We start from the raw sequence: 21,980 nt of genomic DNA, 5'->3' as shown, positions 1-21,980 counted from the left end.
TTCCAGGGACAGGCTATGGCGCCATGTACCGCACCACCCGTGGTTCACCCCTGGCCAGCGGACACCCACAGCAGCTGTGTGGCTGGTGGGTCACAGGTCCATGATGTTCAGCCTTCTGTGTCAGCCTGGCTACAGCCCCAAGCAGAGTAGAGGCTTCAGGGAGAAGACATCATTATATGCATCTGGAGTGAGCTGGGGAAAAGTAGGGGATGAAACACAGCATTTCATCCATGTGGAATTTAAGGATCACTTGAAGAAGTTTGATTCCCGGCTACCATTTCCTGGTAAGATCAAGAAAACGCATGCACCAAAATATGTGGGAAAGGTCTAAGTAGCCCTGAGAAAGATCCAGGAGACACAGTGAGGAATATTTTTAAAGAAAGCTCTTGGGGGCACAGAGAGCAGAAGTGAGTGGGAAAATGTGGATATTGATGACAGACCTGAAAAACAATTCAGAAAAATCATACTCTTAATGTGCATAAGTTTTAGGAACACATTAACCAATGTATTTTGCTTATATTTTCCTTTCTGTGAGATATAGTGATTGTAGGGAAAGTGAAGGAAAATGGTCAGGGCCCCTGAGATGTTCAGAATCTTGCTGAGCATTTGATGTAAATATGCACATGAGCCCAGGAGTTCCTTGGTTATTGTCTAATGTAATTGCACATGGGCACTCAGGTGTTCTGGGTTATGGACTTAAGTGTAAAGGATGAGGGGCTCTGATCCACGGGGCCCCCCAAACCCCAGATGCTCCTGGGGGTGCCACAAGGAGCCCACTACTGTTGCTGGAGGCTGTTGCTGCAAGCTGTTGCTGCCAGTGCCCCCAGATGCTCCGAGAGGCCACTGCCACCACTGCTGCTACTGCTGCTGTAAGCTGCTACTGCTACTACTGCTGAGGACTGAGCTCATGTCCAAGTGCCTCTCCCTTCCTCCTTTCCCAAGGCAGCCACATGCGACCTCACCCCACAGCCATAGCCTAGTCTCCAAGTTTGCATGGAGAGGTCTGCACTGCTAATGAGTGAAGTCTAGAGCCTTTGGCAGCTAGCTGACTGTTCTGGGCTTTCTTGGTTTGTTTATTTGTTTTGCCTCGGGGGATGGATAAGAAGCAGAAGCTGATCTTCAGAGTAAAAGAACACAATGAAGCAGTTACAGAGAAAGGAACAGAGACACACAGAAGAGAAAAACTCCTGACCACGTTCATGTCTCTCATTCTGGTTTATTCTCAGATTCAGCTGCTCCCCTGCCATGAGCTCTGTGTGATGCTCTGTCTGTCATGCTGACAAATTCTCTCTTCTGTGAAGCCTGAGCTGTTGTTTATGACCCGCGGTGTCACATGCTGGTGCACAGCTCATCCCACATGCATTCGCAATTGTGTCCTCCTTTGCCTATCTCTGCTCTGGAGACTGAAACTAGTCATCGCTTTCCTAGCCTTCCTGCACTTGTGGGTGCCCACATGACAGACGTTTGACTGATAATATATAAGCAAATGTCTCAGGAAGGGGCCTTTTCATTTACTTCTTCCATCAGACATGGTTGTGATGGTCAGGGCTGGGGCAACCATCTTGCAACCATGAGAGTTAACATAAGCTACACACTAAATGCGGAAAGAGGAAGAACAGAGTCTGGATTCCCAATGGGTACCTTTGCTGCTAACCACGTCTTTGGTGTTACAATAAAAGTAAACTCCTCTTTGTGTGTCTTAGTACTTCTAGCCAGTGAGTTTCTTTTTTTTTTTTTTTAATTTTATTTTGTCGATATACATTGTGGTTGATTATTGCTCCCCATCACCAAAACCTCCCTCCCTTCTCCCTCCACCCTTCCCCCCCAACAATGTCCTTTCTCTTTGCTTGTCGTATCAACTTCAAGTAATTGTGGTTGTTATATCTTCTTCCCACCCCCCGGTTTTGTGTGTGTGTGTGTGTGTATGTGTGTGAGAATTTATATATTAATTTTTAGCTCCCACCAATAAGTGAGAACATGTGGTATTTCTCTTTCTGTGCCTGACTTGTTTCACTTAATATAATTCTCTCAAGGACCATCCATGTTGTTGCAAATGGCAGTATTTCATTCGTTTTTATAGCTGAGTAGTATTCCATTGTGTAGATGTACCACATTTTCCGTACCCACTCATCTGATGATGGACATTTGGGCTGGTTCCAACTCTTGGCTATTGTAAAGAGTGCTGCGATGAACATTGGGGAACAGGTATACCTTCGACTTGATGATTTCCTTTCCTCTGGGTATATTCCCAACAGTGGGATAGCTGGGTCGTATTTTAGATCTATATGCAGTAGTTTGAGGAACCTCCATACCATTTTCCATAAAGGCTGCACCATTTTGCAGTCCCACCAACAATGTATGAGAGTTCCTTTTTCTCCACAACCTCGCCAGCATTTATCTTTCAGAGTCTTTTGGATTTTAGCCATCCTGACTGGGGTTAGGTGGTATCTCAGTGTGGTTTTGATTTGCATTTCCTGGATGCTGAGTGATGTTGAGCATTTTTTCATATGTCTGTTGGCCATTTGTAAATCTTCCTTAGAGAAATGCCTGCTTAGCTCTTTTGCCCATTTTTTAATTGGGTTGCTTGTTTTCTTCTTGTAAAGTTGTTTGAGTTCCTTGTATATTCTGGATATTAATCCTTTGTCAGATGTATATTTTGCAAATATTTTCTCCCACTCTGTTGGTTGTCTTTTAACTCTTTTAATTGTTTCTTTTGCTGTGCAGAAGCTTTTTAGTTTGATATAATCCCATTTGTTTATTTTTCCTTTGGTTGCCCGTGCTTTTGGGGTCGTATTCATGAAGTCTGTGCCCAGTCCTATTTCCTGAAGTGTTTCTCCTATGTTTTCTTTAAGAAGTTTTATTGTTTCAGGGTGTATATTTAAATCCTTAATCCATTTTGAGTTGATTTTAGTATACGGTGAGAGGTATGGATCTAGTTTCATTCTCCTGCATATGGATATCCAGTTATCCCAGCACCATTTGCTGAAGAGGCAGTCCCTTCCCCAGTGAATAGGCTTGGTGCCTTTGTCAAAGATCAGATGGCAGTAAGTGTGTGGGTTGATTTCTGGATTCTCTATTCTATTCCATTGGTCGGTGTGTCTGTTTTTATGCCAGAACCATACTGTTTTGGTTATTATAGCTTTGTAGTATAGCTTAAAGTCAGGTAGTGTTATGCCTCCAGCTTTATTTTTTTTGCTCAGCATTGCTTTCGCTATGCGTGGTCTTTTATTGTTCCATATAAATGACTGGATAGTTTTTTCCATTTCTGAGAAAAATGTCTTTGGAATTTTGATGGGGATTGCATTGAATTCTTATATCACTTTGGATAGTATGGACATTTTCACTATGTTGATTCTTCTAATCCAAGAGCATGGAATATCTTTCCATCTTCTTGTATCCTCTCTAATTTCTCTCAGCAGTGGTTTGTAGTTCTCATTATAGAGATTTTTCACCTCCTTGGTTAACTCAATTCCTAAGTATTTTATTTTTTTGGTGGCTATTGTAAATGGGCAGGCTTTCTTGATTTCTCGTTCTGCATGTTCACTATTGGAGAAAAGAAATGCTACTGATTTTTGTGTGTTGATTTTGTATCCTGCTACTGTGCTGAAATCATTTATCAATTCCAGCAGTTTTTTTGTAGAGATTTTAGGCTGTTCGATATATAGGATCATGTCATCTGCAAACATAGCCGGTGAGTTTCTAACCGAAACCTTTGCAGATAAGAGTTCTGGGTAACATCAGGAGGAGACCTCCAGACGGGACATGAGTGGCCACAGTGGTGAAGATCTGAGTGTTTGGGGAGCAACAGTGAAAAGGAAAGCAGCAGGAGAGGGGACAGATGTGCCACCTGGGTGAAGTGTGGCTGGGAGCAGAAAAGCACAAGGACTGCAGGGACAGGAAGGGTGAACTAGACCGTGACTGTGGGGGCTCAGCCAGAGAAGCTGTGTGGAGAAGGTCCACAAGGTGCTGGCCTCAGTACCATGGCAAGGACCAGAGGCCACGGGAGGGCCCAGAGGAGAAGACAGAGGTTTTCCAGAGACCTGGGGCTCAGGAGGGGGAGCTGAGCCTGGGCTGGGCAGAGAACAATCGGCAGTAGGGGAGGAGTCACAGGACTAGATTTAGGAGTGTGATAAACTGCTCATTGCTCTGGTTCCTCTGAAACCTCAGCAGGGAGAAGGTGCTGGGTGGGCAGCCACGGCTGAGAGCACAGTGGAAAGACACAGCTCTGCATCCGCCTGCCTGGCTGGGGCTGGGTCTCACCCCTGCCACTTCCAGAGTGCCCCGTGCAGACTCACGCCAAGAACCTGGCTTCTCCAGCCTTTGTCATCCTTTGTCAAACGAAGAGAGGGAGAAGGTGATGCCTACCTTCAAGGGGACTAGTGAGGCTTAGAAGAGGAAGGAACAAACTATCAACCAGGCGTCGGGCAATTCTACGGGCTCTGGTGTTGGCATGAACCCTCTGCTGGCAGCCACTGAGCAGGATGGTGCTTCTGCAGCCTGGAGGCCAGCAGCTGCCTCTCACCACTCTGTGCCCCTCGTGCCCGAGGACCCTTCCTCCCTCCCCTTCAGGAGCCTAATGAGACTAGCGCTGATGAACCCAGAAGAGTCCAAGGAGCTCCTCGCAGGAACAGGCCTGGGGCACCAGGGCCTGGCTGGATGGGGACAGACGTACCCTCTCCTCCTGGGAGGCGATGAGCCCAGTTTGTTCCTGCTGCTGGGTGTGGGGGGCGCTGATCTGGCGCCGGACCTGGGCAGCTGCCTTCCTCTCATCCTGAGACAGGGAGGCCTGGACCCTCTTGTTCTCCTCCTGTGGCTGGTGGTATAGAAGGGTCGGTCAGAAAACTGTCTGTAGGGAACCCTGAGTGCCTGCTGTCTGCAGGGCCTGTGCCAATAGGCCAATACTGGTCAAAGGTTTCCCTTGAAGCAGGGTGGAGGATTTCTAGACCTTGGCAGGGGGCTTTCTAAGAAGACTACTTGGGCCGACCCGTGGCGCACTCGGGAGAGTGCAGCGCTGGGAGCGCGGCGACGCTCCCGCCGCGGGTTCGGATCCTATATAGGAATGGCCGGTGCACGCACGGGCTGAGTGCTGGTCACGAAAAAGTCAAAAAAAAAAAAAGAAAAGAAGAAGACTACCTACCTTCCAGTTTGGGGATGTTTTCAAGCTGTGCCTGAAGAGAAGTCAGAATGGAATGCAGGCCCCTAAGACCAGGGCAAAAAGAGCTCTCTGTCAGGTGTGCCTACCCACGGGAGGGACATTAAGTGAGGCCACTCACAAATCATCAAATGGACATTAAGTGAGGCCACTCCCAAATCATTTTTAGGCAAAAACAAGAGGTAAACACAAATGTGTAACATGCTGCCTCTGGTGTCAGAGCAAAGAGATTATTAATATTTGCATAAAGAAACTCCAGAAGAATATACAAGAAACCAATCAAAGTCATCATCTGCAGGGTGAGTGCTGGGGACAGGTAGATGGGGATGTGTGGAAGTGAAACTTTACTCAGTATACCTTAATTTATTTCTTCTGCTTTTGGAATGAATTTGATCTATTTGAACTAATGAGTTTGAGTAATGTTTAAATGTTGCAAATAAAGTAAAGCCATGACACGGGGATGACTGTGCATCCCTGCACTGAAGTGGGGAGTGTCCACCCGGGGCTGGGCTCCGGCCTCAGCACTCTCACCTTCTGAGCTGCAGGCAGGGCCTGGGGCTCCTGTTACCCAGCCTGCTTCCCTCCTTGCCTTCTCCTCAGGGACATTGCTACAGAAGCTGTTTCCTCTGCCCTGGGCCTGCTGCCCTGTTCACTGGTCTCAGTATGAGTCCTTCCAATTCAACTCCCCTGAACTATCCTCGTGGTCCACAGCCACCTGGCTCTCTCCTGGACTGGGGGCATTTCGAAGAGGAGCCCACACACAAAATGACCAGGGGATTCATGTGAGGCTGATAGAACAAAAGGGCCTGAAGGCGTCACCCCTGAAGAAAAGCTGTGTTGGGCTCAGCTGAGAAGACCTGAAGGCCCTGCCCCTGGCCAGGGAAGTCGCTCGCCTTGCAGCTGACCCCTTCTGTGTATTGATGGACAGAGTCAATGGCAGCAACAAAATATGTGCCAACCAGTTCCAGGCAGGGGGTTGCTGAATTATGCGAGGAGGTCACAGGAAACCAGGCTCCGCCGGGCCACCCAACAAGAGCTGCTTCCATCATCTCAGCCACATGCTCTTCCTGCAGGTTCTTCACTTTCCTCTTGCACTGCATTTTCTGAAAAACAGTCAAAGCTCACCAAATGGGTCTCTAGATGTTAAAAATATATAATAACACTACAGGAATTAAAAAGTACCTGCTCATGATTAGGCAGACAGAGTGGTGGAACAGAATTAAAAAAACAGATAAAGAAGGGGGAAAATGGAAACTTAGTGAGGGGAGGAGGAGGGGATTATTATTTTATTTATTTTTATTTTTTCTGACCGGTAAGGGGATCGTGACCCTCGGCACGGTGTGGTTCGCACCACGTTCAGCCAGTGAGCTCACCGGCCACCCCTATATAGGATCCGAACCCGCGGCCTCGGTGCTACCAGCACTGCACTCTCCTGAGTGAGCCATGGGGCCGGCCCGGAAGGAGGGGATTATTGACTAATGGTGTTTAAGCGAGTGGCTAGCTGTTTAGAAAAAGATATGAACTTGGATCCTTATTATATATCTTAAACCAAAATAAATTCTAGCTTCGTCAAAGAATTGAACATAAAATATAAGGCCATAAAAGTACTAAAAGAAAATACAAGAATATTTTCTTTTCAAATCTCAGAGTATGGATGGCCATAAAGAAAATATTGATAATTTGGACGTTTTTGACCATGGGAACATTATTCATTTCTGTATGAACAAACCATGATTAAGTGAAAGACTGATAAAAAAAAAACGGAAAAATCGCCACAACTAGCGCAACAAGTGGGTTAATTTCTACACACTCACAGTTGTTATGGAAAATCATCAATAATAGAAAAATAGTCAGAATGTGAACAGAGCTCACAGGAAAAGAATGGCTTTTTAGAATGGGAAACTTGTGAAATATCAGTGGAAACTCTTTACTGTGGCTTTTAGTTAGACTTTAAGCTCTTTCTCCACAACACTGGAGAAGAGAAACAGGAGCAGAACAGATTGAGTGATGGTGCCTGCTGCCCCTTCTTGCCAAGGAGTTGTCACTGATACAGATCATTTACAACTGGATTGCACTGAGATTTATCCAGTGGTGGCCAGAGCCACCTCCCACCAGCCCATGGAAGCAGACTATGCACAAGTCTCCCCGACTCCATTCAGTGACCTCACATTCCAGCCATGGTGGGAGTATTTACACCATGGAAAATGGCAAATGCTGCAAATCAAAGCTTTTTTAGTTCCAGAGAGATGATTGCTAACCATTTACCATCGCACCACTGGATCCATCCCAAATATCTTAAAATCTGGGAGACTGTCACACTAAGAGCTATTTTCAACTGGAATAGAATTGAAATGGGGGCAAAGATGTCCAATAAGAGACACAGCACTATGTATTTTGAAAAACATCCCAGGCAAATCTGACATTCTACATGTATCACCTGCCTCACCTGAGAACACCATGCCTTCATGGATTGGCAGAAGTTCTGAAAATACAGAACTCTGGGGTCTTTCAACTTCCCTAAATCCATAGAGCAAAAATGAGAGAACGTATTGGAAGACAACCTCGCTCTTGGCTTGCTCTGGGAAGAAAGGAACAGAGCGTCAGCTCACCTGAATTTCCATCTTCCGTCTCAGGGCTTGGAGCTCCTGTGTCTGCCTGAGTCTCTCCTCAGACTCCTCATCCCGCAGTGATCCGAGGTTGGACTCCATTACACTGTGGGATTGCAGAGCCTGCAGTTTCTGAAATGACCAGGCCATAGTTTTATTTAGATGAAGATCTAATCATGATGATGTCTTTCATACTTTGAATAGTGTCAGAAGGACACACCCTAACCCAACCAAGAACCCCCAACTGGTCCTCACTAGATACCTGCACACCTGCAAGTCAGCATTCCCCTTCACTCACGTTCTCCTAGGCTCAGCCCTGGCACAGGAAAGCAAGTTCCCATGGAAGAACAGAATTCGAGAGTATGATTTCAGTGTCACTTGAATTCTGCTGTACTTAAAACCCCAAGCTCGCCTAACTGCTGCCCCATTTCTGCTTCAGTCTGTAGTAGGCTGAAGAGAACCAGACTCTTAGAGCCTATGGGAGGGTCTCCTGCACCCCAGATCACTCCCTGAGGACTCCCGGTCTTCCCCGAGAAAAAATCCTGGCTGTCACCAGGAAGGGCTGGTTTTGCACAGCTTAGAGTCATGTCTTCAATACCTGATGATTCCTGAGCTAGCAAAGGCACTGAAAATTGCACAGAGAGGATACCTTCCCGTTCAACTATGGTTGTTTTTCTTAAACATATCACTATCACAGTAACAAAAGCAACAAATCACCATCTCTATTACTCTATGTAACTCATAAGCCCTATTTAAGCATTAAGGAACTGCGCGCCCCTGAGTTCAACTTGGTATCATTCTTGCTAACTCTTTTCAACTACTGCTTAAACAATATTGGGTTCAAATGTTAACCATTCCTAAACTCCTTGAACATTTTCATAGAGTCAAATGCTTTATCAGATGTATGCACAGCTCTGGATGTCTGATGGGTCACTTTTGGTTTCCACACTGCCGCTTATGACACACCATACAGCCTGCTTTCTGGGCACCACAATCCTTCATGGTATCCTCCTTACAGTTAGAGGCTCCTTTGGCTGCTCAATTTACCCCATATCTAATCTCAAGTTCTCTCTTTGGTCCAGGTAACTTAGCCAAGGTAAGCTGTCAGATTTCCATATTAGAGAAAAGTTTTTGAGGAGAAATATTTTCAAAATGTATTTAGCTCTCATTGGCCCTCCTGACATCAAGGAGAATCCTTTCTTGTGTTTTGAAAATGGACTATCTTACAGTGTTTTTCACATTCATTCTAAACGGAATCTTTCCTGTTTCCCCCTGCCCCCGGAATTAAAAACAATTAATTAGCAAAATAATTATCCAACTACACTGAGAATTTTGTATACAGTTTCGTTCCTGTACTTTTACAAAAGTAAAATAAAATGTTGAGGAGACAGGAGTGAAACAAACAAACACCAAAACACAACATTAGCAATCCTTTAAGAAGGAAAAAAAATGGATCGGCTATTCCAGTTTAGGATAATGAGATCCAAGTTAAAAGGAAAACCATGGATGGTAAGGATTTTGTCCTCATTAACCAAAACTCAGAATTTTCTAACCAAAAGTAACCTTTTGACCCTTGATGAAGTGTTTCTGAACAACTGCAAATTCAAATCGATACCTGTTTATCAGTGTCTACTCCGCTAGCACGTGTCAGGGAAGTGTGGGAGTCAGGTGACATTCAGATGAGCTCGGAAATGATGCTTGTGGAACTGGGTGTCAGTAGCATGAGAGCCATATGGTGAACCAGCATCTTGTCTTCCACAGGTCTTTTTTTACCCTATTGGGGTGAATTTAGGCTGGGAGGGCTCAGGTCATTTTAGATACTGCTTGTCCCCATCCCCCCGGTCTCACACAGCTCTCATTTGAGCCCAACACCTTCCATCCTTGGCTTTCCACCTCAGAATGAGATGATGGACCACCCAAGACTCCAGGCATATCCTATAACAATTCCCTTTTGCAAAAGCTGCCAAGGTGTTTCTTTAGGCAAAATGTGGAGTGATCGTGAGAAATACTAGTAGACATTTCATTTTCAAATACAAGATTCTGACTTCTGATCAAGATGGCCTAATAAATGGTCCCCAGCAAAACTCTCCACAATCAACCAATTTACAAGTATTAAAAAGCAATGAACTGCCAAGCTGGGGCCACCAGAGCTCAGGGAAAGAGTAAGAGAGACCTACAGAGTTCATGAAGGCAGCACAAGTCACGATGAGAGGAAGAAAGGACCGCTCCAATGGTTTCGAGCCCCGGCTGCTTCAATGTTGGCCCTGGTGAGCACACAGAGTGGAAGCTGGCAAAAGATGCGGCTGTGCCCTTCATATGAATTTGCTTGGAGGCAGCAGGGGAGAAGAAGGTCTTCCTGGCCCTTAGGCCAGCAAGGCCACTAACAGGGTTCCCGCAGACCCACATAGGAGCAAGGGGCCACATACAACTGAAAAAGGGAACCACTCAGAGGCCAGTGAGTCATCACAAGGGACCAGCAGCATGGCCCATCACATGGGAAGTGTTTGGAGTTTAGGAGATGGCAGAGATTGGCCCACTGGGAGAACACTGGGGCACAGTATGGACAGCTGATCTGCCCCCCAATTAGTGTAGGCCTACTCAGTGGAGACTGGTCAGGAATATTGAACTGCAGGGGGAGCAGTTTATTGGAAAGTCTCAGGCCCAGACCAGAGTTTCCACACAACCCCGGTGTACCAGACCTTACAAGACCTGGAAGTGCTTAGAAGTCAACAATTAAAACCTGAGCTGCACAAAAAGCCTGCCCCAGAGAATCAGCAGCAAAGCAGCAATTTATCTCAGCCACAGGGCTCAAGTGTTGGTTCCCACAGGAGGTTTCCGCATTTTAGAAGTAACCAAAGATCAACAAATAAGTTCCAGTGCAGAGTTTCCATGGTGGGAATAGTGTATAATCCAACACAGAACTGAAAGAAAAAAACAAAAAAGCCCGCAGATCAGAGACAAAGTTCTGATATTAACCAGTGAAGGTCTAACACCATCAAAGAACACCTATAAAACCTAGAAGGACCGGAAGCCTCCAGGCTCCCAAGCTCGGGTGGGAGGATGCTGAAGGCCTCGGCCATGCCCCCGACATCTGCATCCAACCCAGTGATGACCACCAAGCTGCTGCCAGAAGCACGCCGGGGGTCCTGGGTTGAAGGGGGGCCCCAAGGACCTTAGCCATGCCCCCCTAAAGTCTACCAAGCTGTGACCAAGCCACTGCCAGAAGCCCCCTGGGCTCCCCTGCAGGAATGAGGGGGGCCACAGACCTCAGCCACATACCCCTTCTCTTCCCCCCATTCTATCCACCCCCCTCTTTCCCTCTTCCCCTCTCCCAACTGCTCCACGACATGTTAGAATGTAAAAAATAATAATATTAATAATAAATTATTTAATTTAAAAAACAAAAACAAGATTCTCCTTGATATTAACAGGACCAATGAGATATAAATACATTTTTAAAATATTTTCCACAAAACCTTTTTCTTGATACATTTCCAGCCACTGATGTATATATACATACACATGGGAAGATACTCCAGGGGTAACTTTAATAAGGTTTTCCTGCATAAACGAGATGGTATATCTGGTACAAGAGCAGGAGCTTTGGAGTTTAAAGAGCTAGGTTCAAATTCCAGCTCCACCTATTACTAACTGAGTGACTTTGGACAAGGTTTGTGGCCTCAATTTCTTTACTCGTTAAGAATGACTGCTTTAAAAAACAAACAAACAAAAAAGAACTTTAAAAAAGTAATTAATAAACTAATGATGCACCCACTGTGAGAATGATGTGTTTGATTGTTATAAGGATTAAAAGTTAGTGCTTTTATAAAGTGCTCTGCACAGGGGCTGGAAAATAGTGAATACAGTCAGTAAAAGTTAGCCGTTATGTGGGACCTTCACAGACCCCAACAGAGAACCCGGCATGCAGCCAGCACTCAGAACATCTGTTGGGAGAAAAATGCATTCCTTTAGATTTTGCCTCATTTCTTGTCCAGTGATGAAAGACCTTTGCAAAAATAAGGATAATATCTATTATATTGCTATATGCCTCATATACTACTGGCGTATTACTACATTCCAGATAATGTTAAGTACTGTGTACTGTACATATGCTAACGTAACTCTTTCAGAAGCCTATCTTACAGAAAAGAAATGCAACACAGGGAGCTTGGGTGACTAGTCCAATGTCACACAGCCAGTATGTGACATAAGAGTGCTTCAGCCCTAGGCACTGGCCTATGACATCGGGGCTCAGAGTGTATTGACCCCCAATGGCAGATGAAGAAAAATTAGTACAAACTAAGAAATGAATTTTGAGAACACATAAGCAGATTTTCAACAAAACAACTTTGAAAAGCCTTTTCTGTTGGGTACCTCTTCTAGAATAGAATACTTGTTGGTGATACTTCTACATTCATCGCCCAGTAATTTTTTTTTTTTTGCTTATCTATTTCTTCATAAAGCGTGGTCCACTCTTTTTCTTTCCACTCTTCCAATTCTTTCCTAGATTCTATTTCCCTCTGATGACTGATTTCTGCTTCCTACGAAGAAAAGCAAGAATGATATAATCAGTAATTCCACATTATAGCAAATCTTTGCTGAGGACCTGCTGGGCCCTGGTCCACGCAAGTCACTATGGAGACCCAAAGAACATCTACCCCGCCAGTGCCCTCTGTGTGCACTTGGGGATGGCCAGTCTAATCCAGTCTCATCTAATTGTAAAGTCCCCTGAGGATAGGACTTGTCTTTCTTCATATTCCTCCCAATGCCCAGCCTGGCTGGTGGTCAGTGAACGTGTGCTGAGGGAATGAGTGATGAATGAACAAATGAAGCAAGGAGCAGGGCGAGTTTGCATATTTTCATTCCACAAGCATTTACTGAGCACTTCCTGTGGGATGGGTTCTGAAGCTTTCAGAATCAGACCCGGTCTTTTGTCCTCAAAAAGCTAACTAACAGTGTAGGATAAGAAGATAAGGTTCAAGTTCAAATGCCCTCAGAGGGTGCTGATTAATGAAGCCAATTGAAACTCTCTGCTCTACTTTAAGCCACAAAGGTCTGGCAAAGATAATTCGATCTTCCTTTCTTGACTACTCAAAATTATTTGCCACATCCGGGAAGAGGTCATCCCAGCTCTCACGCCTTGGGAAACAGCTGGCACTTTGGCCTGTGAGACTCACATGCATCGTGAGTCTCTTGGGTAGTCTGTGACCCAAGTCTCCCTGGCATTTGTTCCCTGTGCCCACCTGGAGCTGTCTCTGTCTCTCAACCTCCCTCTGAGCTTCCAGCTCCCCTTGGGTCCACTTTAGCTTGGTCCGAAGCTCTCCCAGCACTTCTTCCGCTGGCTGTCCTGCTTCTTCTGTTTTCCTGTGGGGTCCATGCAAAGAGAGGCTTATCAGCTTAAGTCAAAAGTCACTGGAGTGTAGTCTCTTGCCGCTTCAATCAGTCACACCTTGTTCTGAGACCAGCTTTGCTACTTAGTACATTGATTTGGGGTCAATGACATAACCTCCCTGACATTCTGTGTCTCCAAACTGCAAAATGGAGGAAATAGTATTACGAAACTCAGAGGGTTACTGTGAGGATGAAATGAGATAATGCAAGGTACTTAGCACAGTGCCTGGCTCAGCAGCTCCATATGTGTGAACTACTATTGTATTGTCACTTAAATAAGTATTTTGACAGTAGACACCTAAAAATGTAAAAATTCCTAGAGTAACAGAAGCAGTGTACACACCAATTATTAATACAAAGAACATAGCGATGTATTCTGACAGCAATCAGACAGGAGTTTAAATTAACGAAAATAATTGTAGTTTTAAGTTTACATTTTTCAATAATACATCATAATTTAAATGTGTCATTTTAAATTTCAAATGAAAAAAAGACAGCATGTGTAATAAAGTAATATTTTAACCAGGTTGCTTTAAGTGTATACTTTACATTTTTTAAGTTAAAAAGAATGATTCAGAATGAAGTATAAAAGACCATTCTAAGTATACCACACACTGATAACACAAGAGTTAGGGGTTACTGAAAAAAGATACCAATTGTACTTGAACATGTGCTACTTTTAAAGTATGTTTAGTGCTTATTAGATAGACAGTATTGTTATTGAAACTCTAAGCCTCTTTTTGAAAAAGAGCTGTGGCCTTTCTCAGGTTGAAGTTTTTGGAAGCAAACAATTTTTAGATGTAGTAGAAATTAATTTGATTTAATACAGTGATTTGAGGTGAGTGTGGCATAGGATAGCTGGGCTTCTGAGAAGCCAGCTCCCCAAGAATAAAAAGGTCGTGAATACTGATGAATCACTAGTTAGCTTAAGAACACATTTCCCCTCTCCTTATAGCACTTTACCTTAAAGAAATAATAAGAGATGTACACCAAAATTTACATGTAACAATACTGATCATAAGATTTCTAATACGGAAATTTTTGTGTGAGCCATATACGAGGGTACTTCAAAAAGTTTATGGAAAATACAATTAAAAGACAATATGAATCTCTCCATGAACTTTTTGAAGTACACTCATGTTCAACAGGAGGAAATTATGATATAAATTATGATAGCCACTTGATAGACTATGATTCAGCCTTAAATACCATGTTTCAAACAGAAGTTAATGACACTGGAAAATGTAATATGCTCTGACATGAAAGTAAGCAATAGTCAAAGTGCATAATACTATATGATTATGTATGTCTTGTTCAAAGCCCTATCAAATAGAGCAGGGGAAGGCCGTGAACAGGGGTGGTTCTCACATATGTCTGATAAGAACTATCACAAAGGACTCTGCAAAACCACAACTTTACACAAAGGCCTTTACAACCTTACACAGAAAATACTTCTGTGAGGACATCTGCCCCACGATTGCCTGTCCCACCTTGGACTGGCGTACCCTGTTATTGATCCTTGTAGCCAAGGATAATTATCCCAAAACAATTAAGTAATCCTCCATCACTTTTCCTTTAAAACCCTTTGTCTTCCTTTACCTCCCTGAACATGGACATAGTTTGCTATCGCCCATGTATTCCCCTTGCAGTGCCCTATTCCCGATTAAACTCTTTTAGACAGCCTCTCTGTTTGTTTTTCAAGTTGACAGCCTATAGGCAAAATGATAGAGAATACACCAAAATATGAACTGCTGGTGCTACTGTCTGTGGTTTTCATTTTCTCGTTTCTATCTTCCTGCATTTATATGTTCTATATAAATATGTACCTATTTTTAATTCATCTATATTTTATTGCATATTGTATTGGATACAGTTTGTTGTTTCAATACATGCATATATCATACAATGATCCAATCAGAATAATTAGCATAGCCATCACCTAAACATTTGTCATCTCTTTGTGGTTATAACATTCAAGATCCTTTCCAGCTATCTTGAAATATACAATACAATATAATAGCTTAGCTGTAGCCACTCTGGAGAACCAGAACCTATTCCTCCTATTTAATTGTAACTTTCTAATGTATCCACTTACCATCTTCTCCCTGTCCCTTGTCCCAACTCCCCTTCCCTGCCTCTGATAACCACTATTCTACTCTCTATTTCTTTTCTTTTTTTCTCTCTTTATTTTTCTTGATTGACCCATGATAATTGTATGTATTTATGGAGTACAGTGTGATATTTGGGTACATTTATACAGTGTGCAATGATCATATCAGGGTATTTAGCATACCCATCACCTGAAGCATTTGTTGCCTCTTTGTATTGGAAACATGCAAATTCCTCTCAATTCGCTACTTGAATTATACAGTAATTTTTTTTTTTGTCTTTTTCGTGATTGGCACTCAGCCAGTGAGTGCACCGGCCATTCCTATATAGGATCCGAACCCGCGGCGGGAGTATCACCGTGCTCCCAGCGCCACATTCTCCCGAGTGCGCCACGCGCTCGTCCGAATTATAGAGTAATTTGTCATTAACTTTAGTCACCCTACATTGCCGTGGAACACTAGGTCTTATTCTTCCTGTCTCTCTACAATTTTGTGTCCATGGACCACTCTCTCCCATCTTCCTTTCCCCCTCCTCCCACCGGTCTCTAGCTACCACTATTCTACTCTCCATGTCTATGAGATCGACTTTTTTAGCTTCCACCTATGAGTGAGAAAATAAAGTATTTCTTTTTCTGTGTCTGGCTTATTTCACTTAACATAATTTTCTCCAAGCTCATCCATGCTGCTGTGAATGGCAGAATTTCATTCTTTTTATGGCTGAGTGGTATTCCATTGTGTATGTATGCCACATTTTCCTTATCTGGTCCATCAATGGACATTTAGGTTGGTTCCATATCTTGGCTATTGTAAATAGAGCTGCGAAACACACGGCAGTGCAGGTGTCCCTTCGACATGTTGATTTCCTTTCCTTTGGATATACCCAGTAGTGGGATTAATGGATCAAATGGTAGCTCTATCTGTAGTGCCTTGAGGAACCTCCATACTGTTTTCTGTAATAGCTGTACTAATTTACATTCCCACCAACAGAGGGAATCAAAGACATATATTTTTATCAGAAAAAAATATTTAAGACATGGAAAAATTTGTTTCTCTTTAGCAGCCTCCAATACAGAACCAAGAATTAGATATGTAATAAATGCATAGCAGCTAGGTAAACGGTCCTGTTTTAAAACTGTTCTGTTCTTTGAAAAGGTAATTAAAATTATGGTAAATAGGAAAAATGTTGTATTTACGGGGATTTTTACATTTACATTTATTTTATGTTTCAACCGATCTTTTTTTTGAACCCCAAAGAATGGATATAAAGTATAGAAATCTATTTATGGGGAAAACATACAGCCTTGCTACTCATTTTGGAATTTGAAATAGTAAAATTAAAGTGATTAAGTCATGGTAAGTTGAGGTACACAGAAAAGTCAGAGAACTGGTCTGACTGCTCATTTACACCTTGTAGCTAGCATCAGAGAATGGCAGATTCACAGAAGGCTGGGAAGTAAGGGCCCTTCAAAGTCACTCTGTCTGACGGCCCCATTCACACTGATGGCCACTGAGTTGCAGAGGGGGGAAGCAATGGCCAAGGTCACATAATAGAAACGGACAAAGCTAACACTGAAACTTACCTGTCAGACTCCCAGCCCCGCTTCTGTACACAGGTGGTCAGAAACCCTTCCAGCCCACATGGGATCCCTCAGGGTGGGTGGTGAGATGACCCCATCCTCAACTGGAAGCTGAGGTTCTGAGGGCACTTTTAAGTGATATTTGTGTCCCCCACCCACTGAATGCCTGCCCCTGGTGCTTCCACAGTCCCAGGAGGGCCCCAGGCTGCTGCCTGGACTCACCACCTTCTGCCACACCTGCATGCCTGCGCTGGATGTGGCCCTGGAGAAAGGTGGCACTCATGAAGGTCTTGTCACACAGGTGGCACTACGTGAGGGAAAGCAATGGGGACGACAGGATTAGATCACCTGAGTCCGCCTGGGATTTCCCCTAGCCCAACATCCTGTTCTCGTGGGACCCCTGGGCTACTTCCGAAAGGAAGAATTTGATTTCCTGAGGAAGGCAGTGGTGCCCACCCAAGCTGCCCATTCGAATCACCTGGAGAGCTTTAAAACACCGCCCGTGTCCCAGGGAACTGTGAACACTGACTGAATATGGGTTGATACTAAGGAATTTCTGTTGATTTTTCAGGCTGTGATGATGCTGTTGTGTTTCTGCTTAAAAGCGGGAATCTTGCTTTGTAGAGATAGAAACTGAAATATTTGCAGATAAAATCATATGACTAACATGCTTCAAAACAGTCCAGGTGTGTGTGAAGGTGGGGAGAGAAAAGACGCAACAGCACGGCCGTGAGTTGACAACGGCTGGGCCGGGCAGTTTGCAGACGAAGGCGCATGACGTCACTCTCTCTACTTTCGTAATGTTTGAAATTTGCCATAACAAAAAGTTTGAAAAAATACCAAGTCTGGGTCGCACCCGAGGGTTGAGAACCACCTGAGGCAGAGGACAGCGAATAAATAGCATATGTGATTCCGCGTCCCTCTGCTAGGGCATTGCAGACACTGCCAATCTGTCATATCGCCTTTTCACTGTAGAACTTCAGATTCTCCACCCGGCTTTGGAGGCTGCCATGACGAGTTAACCAGAGTCAGGGGGCAGATTACCTGTATCTTTGCACAAAGGCAAACGTGACAGAATTTGACAGTTGTCCCCCATACCCATTTTCCCTTTCTTCCTCACTAACAGAAACCCTGATTTTTAGCTGGTCATGAGGCCAATGGAATAAACCTTATGTCCCAGCCTTCCCTGGAACTCAGTGTGGCCATGTGACTAAATTCTGGCCAACGAAATGTAAGCAGAAGTGGTGTATGCAAGTTCTGGGAGGGGTGATTAAAGGAAGTTATGCCATTCATCACCCCCTCTCCTCCTGCTGACGAGGATGGTGGACCAGAGAGCTGGACCTCATGCAGCCACCTTAGACCATGAGGCAGAAGCTGCATGACGGGAGTGGTAGAGCTGCACAGTAAAAACTGGGTCCCTGATGATTGTGGCGTTGCAGATCAGCCCTGGGTTGCTTACCTCCAGATTTTGTTAGAGAGAGAGAGGAGAAACTTCTATCTGGTTTAAACACTTGTGACTAGAGGATTGTTTTCTGCTGTCACAGTCAAACCTAATCCAAACAGACATAAGCTGGACTGACCGACTTTGCCCACTCTGGACTTCTTTTTTTTTTTTTTTTGGTGCTGGCTGGTACAGGGACGAAACCCTGGACCGTGCTGTTTTCGGCACCACGCTCTAACCAACTGAGCTAACCGGCCAGTCCTCACACTCTGCTGTTCCACAGGGACACAAATGAATCTCTAGCTGTCAGAAGGAATATCAGTTGCGTGGATTGGTGGACATTTTATAAGGCATCTTCTCCCAAATTGTAAGCCTTTCCCCCACTCCCACCTCTCCCACCTTCCCCCTACCCACCTCAAGCAGCACACTCACCACCCAGGCACCTGAAGAACGCAGCCACCACTGCCTTCAGGCAGACCCATGCTCATTAGTGTGGCATTCAAGGCCACCGTGGCCTGGCTCTGCTGTCCTCTCCTGCCACATCTCTCACCACAGCCCCCACACAAACATCCCAGGCTACGCCAAAGCCATCCTCCCCAACCACACTGAGTCCCTTCTCACCTGGTGCCCTGGGTGCCTCTGCCTTAGTGCCCCTTCCCAAACCTCAGCTCCACATTCAAGACTCAGTGCAGACCCCACCTCAGAAAGACCCTCAGTGCCTCGGCCATGTCTTTGTGTCACTGAGCACTTTCTGCACTTGTCGTGGACATGTGTGCATTTCCTGGCCACACAGCAGCCTCTCCCTCTTCTTTTGGTAACAGCACCCCACTTTCTTCTGGGGAGCTCCCCTCTCCCTTACTCTCAATCCATGGGCTTCTGTCCACCGCCGGCTCTCTGGTCGAACATGTGACCAAAACCAGAGCCCATCAGTGCCCCATTCCTGGGCCCATGGGAGTGGTTCAGAGATGGGTAGGAGACCCAAACCCAGGAGATGCAGTGAAATACCAGCCGGGCTGCTGCTGGCACCAGGAAGGTGCTCTTTCATGCCAGCCTTGAATCTGGGAAAGTTTGAAGCTGGAATTACAGTTGCCCAACTGGCCCCCACGTGGACAGAATCCTTCTGAGAACAGAAACACAGAGGAAGAAGAGCCAAGAGCTGCAGATAGAAGCTACTTCCTGGTGACATCATCTGGCTCCTGGGGTAAGCTGACCTGCGTCCTACCACACCCCTGGACTTTCCAGTTAAATTAAACAACAGATTCCCTACTGGCCTAAGCCATGTTAGGCTGCTGTTTTGTCACTTACACAAAAAACCTTTTTCATCATAAACATTGTATAAATTAGCATTTAATCAAATAACACTGCACCTTAATGATTCCTTCTGTCCCACTGTGATATTGCGATATACTCAGAATATATATATATATTTGGCATTTGTCCCCAGTTCCTGGCACAGATCTCCTAAAACCTTTGTAATTAACTGAGCAATAGTGGTGACAGGAGTATCGTTTGTAATAATGTTTGGTCTTAGGCTCTGGGTCCTAACACAAGAGCTTCTGAGATTTTGGAATCTCTGGAGTGACGAGTGTCAATGAGATGGCTGGTGGGGGGCTCCCCTGGATGGCTTCAGGGAGGGGGCTGGTCACCAGAAAGACCAGGCATGATTAGAGGGATGGGACTTTCAGCCCCACAGCCCATCCTCCAAGGAAGGGACAGGGGATAGATATTGATTTAATCACCAATCGCCAATGATTCAATCAATCATGCCTACACAGCAGAAAGTCAATAAAAACCCTGAATGACGAGGTTTAGAGAGCTTCCAGGAGGATGAACACATTGAGGGGCTGGGAGGCTGATGTCCTGGAGAGGGCACAGGCACTCCTAGCCCTCCCCATACCTCACCCTACACATCTCTTCCATTGGACTCTTCTGAGCTATAACCTTTAGAGTAAACCAGTAACAGTGAAAGTATCTTCCTGAGTTCTGTGACCCATGCTAGCAAATTATTGAAACTAAGGAGGGGTGGTTAGGGGAATTCCCAGTTTGTAACCAATCAGTCAGGAGTACAGGAGGACTGGGACTTACAGTTGGCACCTGAAGTGTGGCCAGTCTGGTGGGACAGAACACTCAACTTGTGGGATCTAATGCTAACTCCAGGTACACAGTATCAGCATTTAATTACATTGAAGAACACCCAACTGGTGTTAAAGAGTCAGTTTGTGTGAGAACACACACACACACACACACACACACACACACACACACACACACATTTGATGTTATGAGTTTTGTGAGTAGAAACACACACACACCCTGTACAGCCTAATCAGATACCCTTGGACTCTCTGGCCATGAGCAGTGAGTTTGGATATGTTGTCCCCTCCAAAACTCATGTGGAAATTTGATCCCCAATGTGGCAGTGTTGGAAACTGATTGAGTCAGGGGGCAGATCCCTCATGAATAGATTAGTGCTCTCCCTGGGGGAGGGGGGAGTAATGAGTGAGTTCTTGCTCTACTAGTTCTCGCAAGAGCTGGTTGTTCACAGGACCCTGGCACCTCCTCTCTCTCTCTCTTTTGCTTCCTCTCGCCATGTGATCTGCTTGCACCTGCTGGCTGCCTGCCACTTTTCTGCCATGAGTAGAAGCAGCCTGAGGCCTGTGCCAGATGCAGCTGTCCCAGAATCGTAAGCCAAAGAAACCTTTTTTCCTTACAAATTACCCAGTTTCAGGTATTCTGTTATAGCAACATAAATGGACTAATACAAGCAGCATCTCTAAAATCTACTCCTAACCAGTAAGGAGAACTCCCAGCAGCCTCATGGCCCAGGACAGTGCTGCCCAGTTGGCCCAGTGGCCAGGCACAGAGCCCTCCCACTTCCCCACCTTGTGGAGTCTCCTCACCGGGTGGTAGCTGTGGGCGTCTGTCTGCACTAGCAGCTGCTGCAGGGTGCTGATCATCTTGGGACGCTGGTGGCTCTCCTTCCTCACAACCTTGAGCTCGTCAGTCTGGTGGCCCAGCTCCACCTGGCTTTGCTGCTGCTGGCGCAGGCTGGCCTGCAGCCGTGCCTCCTGCTGGGCAATGCTGGCACTCAGGCACTCCTGGCAGTGCAGTAGGTACTCAATGCTAAGCTGTGCCAGACGCAGCACCTTGAGGAGCACCAGGTCCACAGGCTGCCTACAGCAGCTGCAGGCTTCCTGCTCCAAGTTGCAGAAGGTGACGCCATCAATGTTCTCCTGCAGAGCCGCCACGTCCACCTCCCGGGCCACACGGTCCACATCCAGGGCATTAATGCGCCTCCAGTCTATGCTCTCACAGCGAGGCTAGAACTTGAAGGTGGGGAGTGTGTAGGCCCCAAAGAGGAGGCCACTGAGGCACCCAGCACTGGCAGCTGGGGACTGCATGGGTGAGGGCAGCCCGGCTCTGACCACCAGGGAAGGGCACCACCAAGGCCACAGCAGCAGGACACGGAGCTGAGAGGGCCTAGAAAATAAGAGAGTCCGAGTTAGGTGAGGTGCGTGTGGCTGCACATGCTGTGACCCACCAGCAAGAGCTGAGGTGGGGCCAGGCGAGGCGTCTGCACACAGCTGCAGTGGATGTGCACATGCTGCTGTGCACAGGGACAATGTGTGCTGTGCCACCACAGAGATGTGGATTCCAATCCACTGCCTTGGGCACATCATTAAGGCTCCTGCACATATGGGGTAT

General features: G+C 45.5%; 1 pseudogene; it reads right to left on the bottom strand.

Annotated features, from left to right (window-relative positions):
• Positions 1–4,582: 4,582 nt before the first annotated feature.
• On the bottom strand, positions 4,583–21,676 carry LOC134390186 (cilium assembly protein DZIP1L-like; annotated as a pseudogene).
• Positions 21,677–21,980: the final 304 nt, after the last annotated feature.

This window comes from Cynocephalus volans, chromosome 11, assembly GCF_027409185.1.
Source record: "Cynocephalus volans isolate mCynVol1 chromosome 11, mCynVol1.pri, whole genome shotgun sequence".
In the NCBI taxonomy this organism is placed as follows: Eukaryota; Metazoa; Chordata; class Mammalia; order Dermoptera; family Cynocephalidae; genus Cynocephalus; species Cynocephalus volans.
Note: the sequence above shows the minus strand (reverse complement) of the source record. Positions and strands in the feature narration are given on the sequence as shown.